Source organism: Hyla sarda, chromosome 1, assembly GCF_029499605.1.
Source record: "Hyla sarda isolate aHylSar1 chromosome 1, aHylSar1.hap1, whole genome shotgun sequence".
In the NCBI taxonomy this organism is placed as follows: Eukaryota; Metazoa; Chordata; class Amphibia; order Anura; family Hylidae; genus Hyla; species Hyla sarda.
The window spans coordinates 254,460,774-254,475,837 of NC_079189.1; the positions used below are offsets into that span (position 1 = coordinate 254,460,774).

The 15,064-nt window shown below is 42.9% G+C and overlaps 1 long non-coding RNA gene across 1 annotated transcript; it reads right to left on the reverse strand.

Moving 5' to 3' along the window:
• Positions 1 to 783: 783 nt before the first annotated feature.
• LOC130367920 (uncharacterized) lies at positions 784 to 14,761 on the reverse strand. Its single transcript, XR_008892216.1, has 4 exons — positions 14,569 to 14,761; positions 10,490 to 10,545; positions 1,238 to 1,298; positions 784 to 974 (listed from the first exon to the last, which is right to left on the reverse strand). It is a non-coding gene; the product is annotated as an uncharacterized LOC130367920 (long non-coding RNA).
• Between the last annotated feature and the right edge of the window lie 303 nt (positions 14,762 to 15,064).

The window sequence follows — 15,064 nt, forward strand, 5'->3', positions numbered from 1 at the left end:
TGTGGTGGTCTGCCTCCTGCTGTTGCATAACTACAGCTCCCAGCATGCCCTTTTTGCATGCTGGGAGCTGTTGCTAAGCAACATCAGGAGGCTGTCACTCACCTCCTACTGCTGCTCCGGGACACAGGTCAGTCCCTCGCCGCCGCCGCTCCTGGGGCCTGATCCCAACATTGACGCCGGGGATCGGGGTCCCCAGCTCCCGGGGTCTTCTTCCCACACCCGCTCACGTCCTCCGGAAGAGGGGCGGAGCGGGTTGCGGGAGTGACACCCGCAGCAAGTGCCCTGATTGGTCGGCCGGTAAACCGGCTGATGAATCAGGGCGATCGTGAGGTGGCACCAGTGTCCTTAAGGACTTGGAAACGGGGGCATATGGCTACACCCTGTGTCCTTAAGGGGTTAATTTCCCCACACAAATAGTATTTTTTTGGTTGCGCCATACATTTTATGGTAAAGTGAGTGATGGCATTGCAACGGACAACTGGTCGCGCAAAAAACAAGCCCTCATACTAGTCTGTGGATGAAAATATAAAAGAGTTATGATTTTTTGAAGGGGAGGAGGAAAAAACTAAAACGTAAAAATAAAATTGTCTTAAGTCCTCAAGGGGTTAAAAAAAAAAAGTTTTCCAACGGAGTACCCCTTTAATATAGGCCGTACACCTTTATCGTCGTATAATTGGAGATTTTCCTACCCTTGGTGATGGAAAATATAGATTTTATTAAAGACAGGAGACTCACATTATGCTAAATTTTTTCTTTACTGAATTGGTAGCAGCAAACAAAGAGTTAACAAACAGTTGACAAGAAAAAAAGTTGAAGCAGTACATTAAGTCTAGTATTTAATCAGTAATGGTACAGTCCAGGTGAATACAAGGACCCATCAGGTGAAGCCCCTCCTCTTTCTTTGATGAAGTGGTAGATGAGATTAATATAAAGTTGAAGTTCTCGTGTTGAAAACAGAATGAACAGAACTGGAACTAATTTTATAACAAGACAGGAGACTCACATTATGCCTGTTTAAAGCTTATACATTAATGAAAATATATACAATCAATTAATCTAAAGTTAAAATAAAGACATAAAAACGCGTGGGTCTAAAATAACAAGTTTTGAATGTGGATTCTGATGACTAATAAGCAGCTTTCAATATATCTGCCAAAGAGCCTCCTGCTTGTCTAACTTTAGTGGACATGGCACTTCTAGTTGAATGGGCCCCAAAAACAGAAGTATTGATACCTACTAGAGACATGACTTGTCTGATCCACCTAGCTAAAGTTGGAGAAGATACCGGTAAATGAGATCTGCAAAAGGAGATAAGTCATTGAGAAGTTGAGTGACTCCTAAGAGTTTCCGTGTTTAGTTCATAAAATTTCAAGCAACAAACATACATTTTCTGGGTAAAAACGATTGGTAAAAACTGTGCGAAGGTTAGTCTTAGTTTGTTTAATTATGGAAAAATATAACTCTTTGAGGGGAAAATCATCTGTGAGAAATATCTAAAGCTCTAACATTTGAGACTCTTAAAAGAAATGAGATATGATAACATTGTGAGTTTATAAGATAATAATTTTAATCGTATGGAATCATTATCTCCCCATGAATTGATCAAATTTAAGACTACCGTGACATCCCAATTAGATTGATATCTAGGAGCAGGGAGTCTTCTATATTTAATACCTATCAATAACTTGCACATTACAGGGTGTTTTCCTAACGGTAAAGCGTGCACTGTGCATAGTAAAGAGAGATGGCTGAACGATATACATTAATAGAATGATAGCTTTACCCACACCAAAAGAATCTGAAAGGAAATTGATGACTTGAGTTATAGATGCATGTATGGGATCCAAATCCCATTGTATGCACCAATTAGACCAAATTTTCCAGGCTTTTCCATAAGGATATCTCTAGCTGACTGTGAAAGATCGAAATCAGGTTCTAATGACCTGAGATGAACCAGGCTACTAGAGACAATTGGTGTGACAAAATCATTCCCTGACAGATCTAATAGGATGGATTGATGTATTGGTATCATGCAAGGAAAATCTATAGACATTCCCAGAATCTGAGAGAACCAAGATTGGGTCGGCCAAAGAGGGGTTATCGAGACAATCGTCGATTTCTGTAATTTGGTAATAGAAGAATTCTTGGAATTAATGCAAATAGTGGAAATGCATAAAGGGTCTCTGATGGCCAAAGTAATGCATCTGTGCCGAAAGATTCTGGGTCAGGATACCAACTGAAGAATTGTGGCAGTTGGCGATTTAGACAGGATGTGAAAAAGTCTAGGGGACCCCAGAGAGAATTGAGTTGATTGAAAATAAGAGGATCTAGTCTCCAATCGCTGTTGTCGATTATGAAACAAGAGCTCCAGTCTGCTATGGAGTTGGACAAACCTGGGAGGTATTCTGCTTTCAAAATAAAGTTTTGATTTAAACAAAAGTGCCAACAATATTTTGAGATATTGGCTAACATTTTTGATTTGGTACTTACTAGTCGATTAATGTATTGTGCCACAGGCAGTGGCAATAGAATACAACAATGTGACTTGTCTTTGACAAAACTCTTGAGGGCAAAAGAACCCGCCAAAAGTTCTAAACAATTGATATGAAGAAGGGATTCTTCTTCGGATCATTTTCCTCCTGTGGAAAGAAGAACTGCAGTGAGCACCCCAACCCAGACGACTGGCATTCGATTCTATGATCATATCCAGAACTGGACTGAAGTTGGCTGTGCCGTTCCAAGCTTGGATATAATGAAGCCACTATAGAAGTTCTTCTTTGGTATCTAAAGTAAGATGGACTGAAGATGAATGAGATTTAAAGAATCGGCCATGATGAGAATATCGTCCAAATATATTATAAGATGAACTCCTTGAGCCCTCAAAATAGCGATTACTGATTTCAATAATTTTTTAAAGCACCAAGGTGCTGAGGATTGACCGAATGGCAGGCTGGCGAATTGCCACTTTGACCTTCCCATAAAATCAGGAGGTATGGTAGAGACATAGGGTGTATAGGCACCGTGAAATAGGCATCTTTGAGGTCTATCTTGGCCAGCCAGTCATTTTGTAATAATAGATCTCATAAAAGATGTATTCCCTCCATCTTGAAATTATGGTAAAGGACATTTTTTAAATGTTTAAGTTGATTACTGGCCTGTGACCTCTGTCTTTCTTTTTCACCAAGAATAGATTGCTCAGAAAACCTGGAGTATTGAAGGGTACTGGAATTATGGCACCTTTGGAATACAGTTCTTTGATTTTATTTTTTTTGAACGAGGTTGTGATTTGATTTGGAAAATATCAATGGTTGAGGTACTTGAGTTTGAACAGTTGGACAAATAAATGCTGTTTGATATCCTAGAACTGTGTTCAAAATTCAAGTGTCTGAAGTTATCTTGGACCAGACATGGAAAAAATGTGCTATTCTCCCTCCTACAGGTATTTGAGAAGAATATGGATCATTAGAAGCCTCTATGGCCCCTGGCCCTCCATGGACGCCCTATGCTTTGAAAGAAGGGGGTTGGTTGATAAGAAACCTGTGGTAAAGAGAAGGTATCTGGTCTAGGTGAGGGAAGGCCTCTGTATGGTTGTCTGACATATTTGTTTATATCTTCAATGTATGAGTTCCCAAACAGATAATTATCAGCAGACAGGGTAGAGTCTGAAGATGCCAAATGGATTAATTGCGGGTCCAGTTTCATTAGAGTGGATTGCTTCTGCTACATACATAAAGAGGCATTGGCATTTCCAAACATGCAAAAAGCACATTGTGCCCAACCTTCAAGAGTAGATAGGTCAATAGGATCTAGGGCACTCCAATTTTACTTTGTTCCTGGCCAGTTTGTCAAGAGGTTTCTGTGGATGGGGAATAATCTCACCCGGGTCAAAGTATGGATTTCTCAAACTATCCAGAATGACAAGACCAGAGGATTCGTCACCCAATATATCATCTCCTTCCTCAGAAATGTCCTCATATTGTGATTGGGTCCGAAATATCAGCCTCATCAGAGGAGGAATGAACAGGTTAAGTAGGGAAGGAGGTAGGCTTTCTCTTTGTAAGAGGCCTTATATGCCCACTTATGGTATACTTCCCCTGGGGCCGAGGATCTATAAGGGCCTAGTATGGAAGGAGGTAGGCTTTCTCTGGGTAGAGGCCTTAGCTGCCTGCTTATGGTATACTTGCTCTGGGGCCGAGGGTCTATGAGGTAACTTAGAAACCTGTTGAATTGAGCTTTAGATAAAGCCTTTATAGAAACCTGATCTCCTGCTTGTGATGCCATTCTCTTTTGTTTGGCAGCATAAGGAGTGGTAATGAGGTGACATTTTTGGGTAGCTTTACCCTGTTCAAATCCACCTGCCATGTGAGAGGTGGAGTCCTCTGCAGACCAAAACAACTCAGAGGGTGTGGCTGGACCCATTTGAGCGGAACCATGAAATATTTATTGACCGTCTGGTCCACCATAGGCTATAATAGATTTTCATCTATAATATCAAAACTATGAGTGTCAGATATTTTAGTTGTTTCCTCATTCTCCATGTATGAATAGAAAAAAATATATATGAGAGAAAATATAGGAAATAAAATAATAAATTAAGGATAAATAGAATTGTATAGTAATTGTAAATATGTATATATAATTAATAGTTAATGAATAAATATGAATTCATTTTTAAAATAATTATTAATTTATTAGTCCTATTTATAATTTATTAGTAAATTAATTATTTATTTACTTATTGACTTCAGCTATTAACCTCTTCAGGAGTCCTTAAGGACGTGGGGCGTATGCATACGCCCGTGTGAATTCCGGTCCCTGCCGCTAGCCGGTTGGGGACCGGACCGGGATGCATGCTGAAATCATTCAGTAGGCATCCCGGCACATCGCCCCCCCATGTCGGCGATCGCAGAAAATCGCATGTCAATTCAGACATACGATTTTCTGTTATTCCGGGCTGATCGGGTCTCTGGTGACCCGATCACCCGGAAAATAGGGATGATCGGAGCTGTCAGTGACAGCCCCGATCATCCTGAGGGCTAGGAGCGAGGTCACAGTGCTGCGATCTCCACCTATCCCCTGCCATTGGTCAGAACTGATTCTGACCAATGGCAGTGCAGGACAGTGGGTTGCCATGGCAACCCCCCGTTCTGCCCACCCCTGCATGTCGTGGGGAACGTGGGGAGAAGATGGAGGCCGGTACCTGGAGGAGAAGATGCCTGGGGACTCCAGATGATCGCTGGAGACAGGCACAAGTAGGGAAACTACGGTGGTGGGAGCTGAAAGTGAAAGTAAAGTTATCTTTACTGTGGCAACCACTAGGAAGGCCAAACTGCAACTCCCAGCATGCCCAGACAGCCGAAGGCTGTCTGGGCATGCTGGGAGTTGTAGTTTTGCAACATCTTGAGGGTCACAGTTTGGAGACCACTGTTACAGTGGTGCCCAAACGGTAGCCCTCCAGATGTTTCCAAACTACAACTCTCAGCATGCCTAGACTGCCCAGGCATGCTGGGAGTTGTAGTTCTGTAACATCTGTCCCTTCAGATTTAGCAATTTTCATGAAATTTTTGAAAATTGCTGCTCTACTTTGAAGCCCTCAAATGTTTTCAAAAAGCTAAAATATGTCCATTTTATGATGCCAACATAAAGTGGACATATTGTATTTATGAATAAAAATAAAATGTATTGGGAATATCCATTTTCCTTACAAGTAGAGAGCTTCAAAGTTAGAAAAATGCTACATTTTCAAAATTTTCATGAAATTTTGGGATTTTTCACCAAAAAAGGATGCAAGTAACGCCGAAAATTTACCACCAAAATAAAGTAGAATATGTCACGAAAAAACATAATATTCGGTAAAAGCGTTTTCGAGTTATTAATTCGTAAAGCGACGGTGGTCAGAATTGCGAAAAAGGGCTCAGTCCTTAAGGTGAAAAAGGGCTGCGTCCTTAAGGGGTTAATATATTTATTATTAAATTAATGACAATAGTAGTATGAATTGAAGAAAAGGAATCTGAACATAATGAATTGCTATAATACTGTATATTGAATGTAGTTATCTGAAATAAACACTAGATGGCATCAGTCTTTTAATGGAGCTGAACCTTGACTTAACCTCTTCAGGACATAGGGCGTATGGATACGCCCTGAATCCCGAGTCCTTAAGGACCGAGGGCGTATCCATACGCCCGTGGGAATTCCGGCCCCCACCGCTAGCCGGTTGGGGACCGGAGCCGGATGCCTGCTGAAATCGTTCAGCAGGCATCCCGGCATATCGCCCAGGGGGGTCATTATGCCCCCCCATGTCGGCGATCGCCGCAGATCGCTGGACAATTCAGTCCAGCGATCTGCGGCGATTCCGGGTCAATCGGGTCTCCAGTGACCCGATGACCCGGAATTACTGGCTGTTCGGGGCCGTCTCTGACGGCCCCGAACAGCCAGAGCCTGCAGGGGTGAGGTGGCACTGGTGCCACCTCACGATCGCCCTGATTCGTCGGCCGGATTACCGGCCGACCAATCAGGGCGCCTGCTGCGGGTGTCACTCCCGCACCCGCTCCGCCCCTCTTCCGGAGGACGTGAGCGGGTGCGGGACGTGCACCCCGGGTGCTGGGGACCCCGATCCCCGGCGCCCCTGTTGGGATCGGGGCCCCAGGAGCAGCTGCGGCGGCGAGGGACGACGAGGGACTGACCTGTGCGGCGAGGATCGTTGGAGGTGAGTGACAGCCTCCTGCTGTTGCTTAGCAACAGCTCCCAGCATGCAAAAAGGGCATGCTGGGAGCTGTAGTTATGCAACAGCAGGAGGCAGATCACCACAACTCCCAGCATGCCCTTATGGGCATGCTGGGACTTATGGTTTTGCAACAGCTGGAGGCACATTCCTTTCTATGGAAAAGTGTACCTTCAGCTGTTGTCTAACTACAACTCCCAGCTTGCACAAACAGCTAAAGTGCATGCTGGGAGTTGTAGTGGTGCATCTGCTGGTTGCATAACTACAACTCCCAGCATGCCCGTTGGCTGTCGGTGACTGCTGAGAGTTGTAGTTTTGCAACAGCTGAAGGCACACTGGTTGTGAAACTCAGAGTTTTTTCTTACCTAACTCAGTGTTTCACGACCGGTGTGCCTCCAGCTGTTGCAAACTACAACTCTCAGCAGTCACCGTACACCATGCACCGTACATGCTGGGAGTTGTAGTTTTGCAACAGCTGGAGGCACACTGGTTGTGAAACACTGAGTTAGGTCACAAACTCAGTGATACATAACCAGTGTGCCTACAGTTGTTGCAAAACTGCAACTCTCAGCAGTCACCGACAGCCAACGGGCATGCTGGGAGTTGTAGTTATGCAACAGCTGGATGTCCCCCCCCAATGTGAACGTACAGGGTACACTCACATGGGCGGAGGATTACAGTAAGTATCTGGCTGCAAATTTGAGCTGCCGCAAACTTTCTGCTGCAGCTCAAATTGCCAGCGAGAAACTACTGTGAACCCCCCGCCCGTGCGACTGTACCCTAAAAACACTACACTACACTAACACAAAAAATAAAATAAAAAGTAAAAAACACTACATATACACATACCCCTACACAGCCCCCCTCCCCTCCCCAATAAAAATGAAAAACGTCTGGTACGCCACTGTTTCCAGAACGGAGCCTCCAGCTGTTGCAAAACAACTCCCAGTATTGTCGGACAGCCGTTGACTGTCCAGGCATGCTGGGAGTTTTGCAACAGCTGGAGGCACCCTGTTTGGGAATCACTGGCGTAGAATACCCCTATGCAATCCCTAATTTAGGTCTCAAATGCGCATGGCGCTCTCACTTTGGAGCCCTGTCGTATTTCAAGGCAACAGTTTAGGGTCACATATGGGGTATCGCCGTACTCAGGAGAAATTGGGTTACAAATTTTGGGGGGTATTTTCTGCTTTTACCCTTTTTAAAAATGTAAAATATTTGGGAAAACAAGCATTTTAGGTAAAAAAAAAATTATTTTTTTTACATATGCAAAAGTCGTGAAACACCTGTGGGGTATAAAGGTTCACTTAACCCCTTGTTACGTTCCCCGAGGGGTCTAGTTTCCAAAATGGTATGCCATGTGGGTTTTTTTTTGCTGTCCTGGCACCATAGGGGCTTCCTAAATGCGGCATACCCCCAGAGAAAAATTTGCGTTCAAAAAGCCAAATGTGACTCCTCTTCTGAGACCTGTAGTGCGCCAGCAGAGCACTTTTCACCCCCATATGGGGTGTTTTCTGAATCGGGAGAAATTGGGCTTCAAATTTTTAGGGGTATTTTCTGCTATTACCCTTTTTAAAAATAAAAATTTTTTGGGAAAACAAGCATTTTAGGTAAAATTTTTTATTTTTTTTTTACATTTGCAAAAGTCGTGAAACACCTGTGGGGTATTAAGGTTCACTTTATCCCATGTTACATTCCCCGAGGGGTCTAGTTTCCAAAATGGTATGCCATGTGGTTTTTTTTTGCTGTTCTGGCACCATAAGGGCTTCCTAAAGGTAACATGCCCCCCAAAAACCATTTCAGAAAAACGTACTCTCCAAAATCCCCTTGTCGCTCCTTCCCTTCTGAGCCCTCTACTGCGCCCGCCGAACACTTTACATAGACATATGAGGTATGTGCTTACTCGAGAGAAATTGGGCTACAAATACAAGTAAAAATTTTGTTCTTTTACCCCTTGTAAAAATTCAAAAATTGGGTCTACAAGAACATGTGAGTGTAAAAAATGAAGATTGTGAATTTTCTCCTTCACTTTGCTGCTATTCGTGTGAAACACCTAAAGGGTTAAAACGCTGACTGAATGTCATTTTGAATACTTTGGGGGGTGTAGTTTTTATAATGGGGTCATTTATGGGGTATTTCTAATATGAAGACCCTTCAAATCCACTTCAAACCTGAACTGGTCCCTGAAAAATACTGAGTTTGAAAATTTTGTGAAAAATCGGAAAATTGCTGCTGAACTTTGAAGCCCTCTGGTGTCTTCCAAAAGTAAAAACACGTCAATTTTATGATGCAAACATAAAGTAGACATATTGTATATGTGAACCAAAAAAAAATGTATTCGTAATATCCATTTTCCTTACAAGCAGAGAGCTTCAAAGTTAGAAAAATGCTAAATTTTCAAATTTTTCATCAAATTTACGGATTTTTCACCAAGAAAGGATGCAAATATCGACAAAAATTTACCACTATGTTAAAGTAGAATATGTCACGAAAAAACAATCTCGGAATCAGAATGATAACTAAAAGCATCCCAGAGTTATTAATGTTTAAAGTGACAGTGGTCAGATGTGCAAAAAAACGCTCCGGTCCTTAAGGCCAAAATGGGCTCCGTCCTGAAGGGTTAAAGGGGTACTCCGGTGGTCAACGTGTTTTTCCAATTTTGACTTACCCTATTTGTTTTGTTTCATTTCTATTCTTGTTGTTTAGGCAACTCCATTTCCGTTCTTTGTTGTCTTTTTATCCCCCACTTTGTTTTCCTATCTTTGCTTCCATTTCCTGTTTCTTGCTGTGCTGAAAACTACAAATCCCAGCATGCCACATGCCTTGCTGGTTTGGGGCGGCTCCTTTTTTTTTTTTTTGTTCTGCCCTTTACCCACCCTACTATTTTCCCGGTCGGCCCCCATATACACAGCACACTAATATAATCGGCCTTGGTTGGGATACACTGGCATACACACACAAAAGGGACTACAACTCCCAGCATGTGTCATTCAGGAGTCTTCAGTCTGTGGTATAACACCAGCATGCTGCCTCTGTAGGGCATACACCAGTGTTTCCCAACCAGGGTGCCTCCAGGTGTTGCAAAAGTACTACTACCAGCATGCCTGGACAGCCAAAAGCTGTCTGGGCATGCTGGGAGTTGTACTTGGGAAACAATGCACTTTGTTTGTAATATACTGAATAGGCTAGGCCAGTGTTTCCCAATCAGTGTGCCTCCAGCTGTTGCAAAACTACAACTCCCAACATACTCAACGGCTGTCAGGGAATGCTAGGAGTTGTAGTTTTACAACAGCTGGAGGCACACTGGTTTGGAAACACTGGTGTAACATGATGTGTATGCTGAATAGGCTAGGACAGTGTTTCCCAACCAGTGTGCCTCCAGCTGTTGCAAAACTACAACTCCCAGCATGCCCAAAGTCTGTACAGGCATGCTGGGAGTTGTAGTTTTGATACAGCTGTAGGCAGACTGGTTTGTAGACCCTAGCATGCACACACAAAACAGGGACTACAACTCCCAGCATGTGTCATTCAGGAGTCCCCCCCCCCTCTATCCTTCACACACAGAAATCATCCCCAGTCCGAGATTTATTCCCCTGCAGTCTATACATCCCCAGCTGTGCACCTTGTTATCCCTTCACAAAACACTTCCTCCCCTTCACATACATCTTCTTGTCTTCTTTCAGTGCAGATCTGCGTCCTCACAAGACAAAGCAGGGGGAGGGGGAGATGAGGAGCTGTGTAGGAGCTTCTTGCTCTCATGCGCACCTGTGTCCTCCAGGAGGGGGAGATCCGGGGGTGTGGCCTATCTTTGTCATGCAGTTCTGAAAGAACAGTGAAAAAAAAAAAACATGACATCTTGTCCACAGCCTAATCCTAACCTGTGGACAACAGTCAGGGATCCAACACAGAACTACAGAACTTCCTGGGCCACAAACAGGTAAGAAAAAAAGACACATGCTACACAAACATATAATACATGTCAATTGCAAAAAACATGAACATTAAAAGCAATATAGCCAAAAATCTTAACCACCGGAGTACCCCTTTAAAGCTCTGGCTGCCAAAGCTGTGAGGTAACCAACTGACAGGAGAATCAGTTATGTGTCAGGAAATTGATGCCTGTGTCTGAGGTGATTTGAGTGTGGAGCTGCCTGTGTCTGAGGTGATTTGAGTGTGGAGCTGCCTGTGTCTGAGGTGATTTGAGTGTGGAGCTGCCTGTGTCTGAGGTGATTTGAGTGTGGAGCTGCCTGTGTCTGAGGTGATTTGAGTGTGGAGCTGCCTGTGTCTGAGGTGATTTGAGTGTGGAGCTGCCTGTGTCTGAGGTGATTTGAGTGTGGAGCTGCCTGTGTCTGAGGTGATTTGAGTGTGGAGCTGCCTGTGTCTGAGGTGATTTGAGTGTGGAGCTGCCTGTGTCTGAGGTGATTTTTAGTGTGGAGCTGCCTGTATCTGAGGTGATTTGAACGCATGTAGCTAATCACCAGCCCAAGCGCAGGAAGCAGGGACACCACAGTGTTGTGTCTGAGGTAATTGTACAATGGGATAATGAATTTTAAAAACACAGTAAGGCTGGGTTCACACTACGTTTTCTCCCATACGGGAGCGCATACGGCAGGGGGGAGCTAAAACCTCGCGCTCCCGTATGCCTTCGTATGCGCTCCCGTATGTCATTCATTTCAATGAGCCGGCCGGAGTGAAACGTTCGGTCCGGTCGGCTCATTTTTACAACCGTACCTAAAACTGTGGTCAACCACGGTTTTAGGTCCGGTTGTTAAAGCGCATACGGCGCAAAAATGAGCCGACCGGACCGAACGTTTCACTCCAGCCGGGTCATTGAAATGAATGACATACAGGAGCGCATACGAAGGCATACGGGAGCGCGAGGTTTTAGCTCCCCCCTGCCGTATGCGCTCCCGTATGGGAGAAAACGTAGTGTGAACCCAGCCTTACAGGGAAAAATATATGAAAAGAAAGTAGTTAAGAATAGAAATATATACCATATATATGAGAGAAAATAGGAATGAAAAGGGTGAAAATTTATAGAAATTGACAAGGGATTAAATATATATATATATATATATATATATATATATATATATGCAAATCATAAAATGTTGCAGTATCTTGTAATACCTTTTTTATTGAACTAACAGCATTTTGTAGAGACAAGCTTTCGGGATTCCTCCCTTTATCAAGTCCAAAGCAAATCTAAGCTCGCAAATAGAAGACACAGGTTACATCTCACAAATATGCAGGGGTTAAGACAATAGATGTGGAGAATTCACACTAAGATGGGCCATAAATTGTCCTGTTATGGGAACATAGACTGAATAGATAAGGATAAGAAAAAGTACCACTGGTAGCCACATACAAACCGGCCCTTGAAGAAATACGAAAAATTATCAAGGACCTACAGCCGATATTGGCGGAAGATGAGATGCTAAAAGAAATCTTCCCTGAACCTCCCATCTTGGCCTTCAGACAACCACACAATTTACCTACAGAAAATTACCTACAGAAAGAACAGACACAGAGAATGGTACCAAAGCCTGCACCAAACCCCGCTGTAAACTCTGCTAACATATCTGCACCAAGATGGAAGCCACCCACAACAACAAGACATATAACATTAGGGGACTATACTCCTGCACATCCCCAAATGTGGTCTACATGATACAATGCACCAAGTGTGACATGGGATGCTATATTGGGGAAACCAGCCAGAAACTCAACGAAAGGATGAATCTACACAGACATTCCATCAACCGCCATAAAGAAAATGACTACTGCACCCCAGTTGGACATCATTTTACCCAATCAGGCCACTCCATACATGATCTTACAATCAAGATACTGAGAGGGAACTTCAAAAACACACAAGAGAGAAAGACATTTGAAGCCAAAATGATACTGTTTTTTGACTCGAAAAACAGGGGACTTAATGTGGATTTGAGCTTCTTATCTCATTCTCAAAATTTCATATAACCTGTGCTGTACTATATTCTCTTATAACCTGCACTGTGTTCTCTTTTGCATCTAACTATGTCCTGCTCCAGTCTCTCCCCTGCTCCCCCCTCCCTTCCCCTTTTTCTCATCCTTATCTATTCAGTCTATGTTCCCATAACAGAACAATTTATGGCCCATCTTAGTGTGAATTCTCCACATCTATTGTCTTAACCCCTGCATATTTGTGAGATGTAACCTGTGTCTTCTGCTTGCGAGCTTAGATTTGCTTTGGACTTGATAAAGGGAAGAATCCGGAAAGCTTGTCTCTACAAAATGCTGTTAGTCCAATATAAAAGGTATTACAAGATACTGCAACATTTTATGATTTGCATCTGCATCACTGGACTAATACAGCTACTCAAATTTACTATATATATATATATATATATATATATATATATATATACTGAGAAAATAAATTAAAACAATAAGGGAATATATATAATGAAAATTATATATATATATATATATATATATATATATATATATATATATACACATAGGGGTAGATTTATCAAAACCTTCCCAGTGGAAAAGTTGCCCAGCTGCCCATAGCAACCAATCAGATCGCTTCTTTCATTTTGCAGAGGCCTTGTTAAAAATGAAAGAAGGGATCTGATTGGTTGCTATGGGCAACTGGGCAACTTATCCTCTACACAGGTCTTGATAAATCTCCCCCATAGAGCAAAAATACTGTACTTATCTTAACCATTAGCAGCAAAGAAAGAGGAAGGGCTTCACCTGAGGGGTCCTTATATTCACCTGAACTGTACCATTACTGATTAAATACTAGACTTAATTGGGGAATATCAAAAACCTGTCCAGTGGAAAAGTTGTCCAGTTGCCCATAGCAACCAATCAGATCGCTTCTTTCATTTTTAAAAAGGCCTCTGCAAAATGAAAGAAGTGATCTGATTGGTTGCTATGGGCAACACAGCAACTTTCCTTTGCACAGGTTTTGATAAATCTCCCCCAATGTACTGCTTCAACTTTTTTCTTGTTAACTGTTTATTAACTCTTTGTTTGCTGCTACCAATTCAGTAAAGAAATAATTTAGCATAATGTGAGTCTCCTGTTTTGTTATAAAATCTAAACTATCCTCCCCTGATTGCTAAGATAGAAAAGGAACTCTTGCGCTGGCACTCACTCCCTGGTAGGGTATATCTCATCAAAATGATTGACTTTGCCCAAACTACTATATCCACTATTGACAATGGGGTATATTTATCAAAACCTGTGTAAAGGAAAAGTTGCCCAGTTGCACATAGCGACCAATCATATCGCTTCTTTCCTTTTGCAGAGGCCTTGTATAAAATCAAAGAAGCAAGCTGATTGGTTTCTATGGGCAACTGGGCAACTTATCCTATGGACAGGTTTTGATAAATCTCCCCCAATACCCCTACTTCTACGACACACAGATGTAAAAAGGATTCATGGGAGCTTCACGAAATGTATATGGTCAGGCAAATGCCCTAGGGTGGCCTATGACAGCTTATGTTTGGGGCGACAGGATGGAGGGTTGCAGGTGCCAAATGTAAGATGGTACAATCTTTCAGCACTCCTTCGAAATATACGGGACTGGGTTCATAACACTGCCTATTTTTTGAGCCTATGCCCCTTGGGCTCATTGCAGACATTATTCCATCTTCCGTACAAAGATGTATCCCCCACCATTCGGAAAAATGTTTTATTTAGTGACACATTGGATACTTGGAAAGCAGTGCACAAATTGTGTGGATTGCCCTGGTGTCTAAGTTTTTCCAATTGTGGCATACACCCGCTCTGCACCATTGTACCCACAACCCGGCTAGTAGACTGTGGGTTGCCAAAAATATTATCACCTTATATAATCTTTTGGACAGCACCAGTGGAGTTGTCTTACGATGGGAGGATTTCAGAGCCAAGTATGATCTGCCTGCTGTCCATCATTGGTTGTACAATCAGTTTGGTTCATTCTTTAGTGCCTTGGTATGCTGTCCATCATTGGTTGTACAAGCAGTTTGGTTCATTCTTTAGTGCCTTGGTATGCTGTCGTGGAAAAAGGAAACAACTTCAACAGGCTGATGGGTGCCACTGCTACTCACTATAACCTTTCATTACACTACGCAACCATCAGGGATGTAGCGTTCAAGGGAGCAGCTGCAAAGGCACTCATAAAACGGTCCTCTCACATAGAGGAGTCAGATTTACAGGTTTCAATGAAGGAACGTGTATTGGCAGTAGGTAACTCTACTCCTTCATTGGCAAATAGTGCATAAAGCGACTTATGCCTTCAAATGGCATAGGACCCCACCACCCCCACCTTACCTCACACATTGCCCTACATGTCAGCTACCC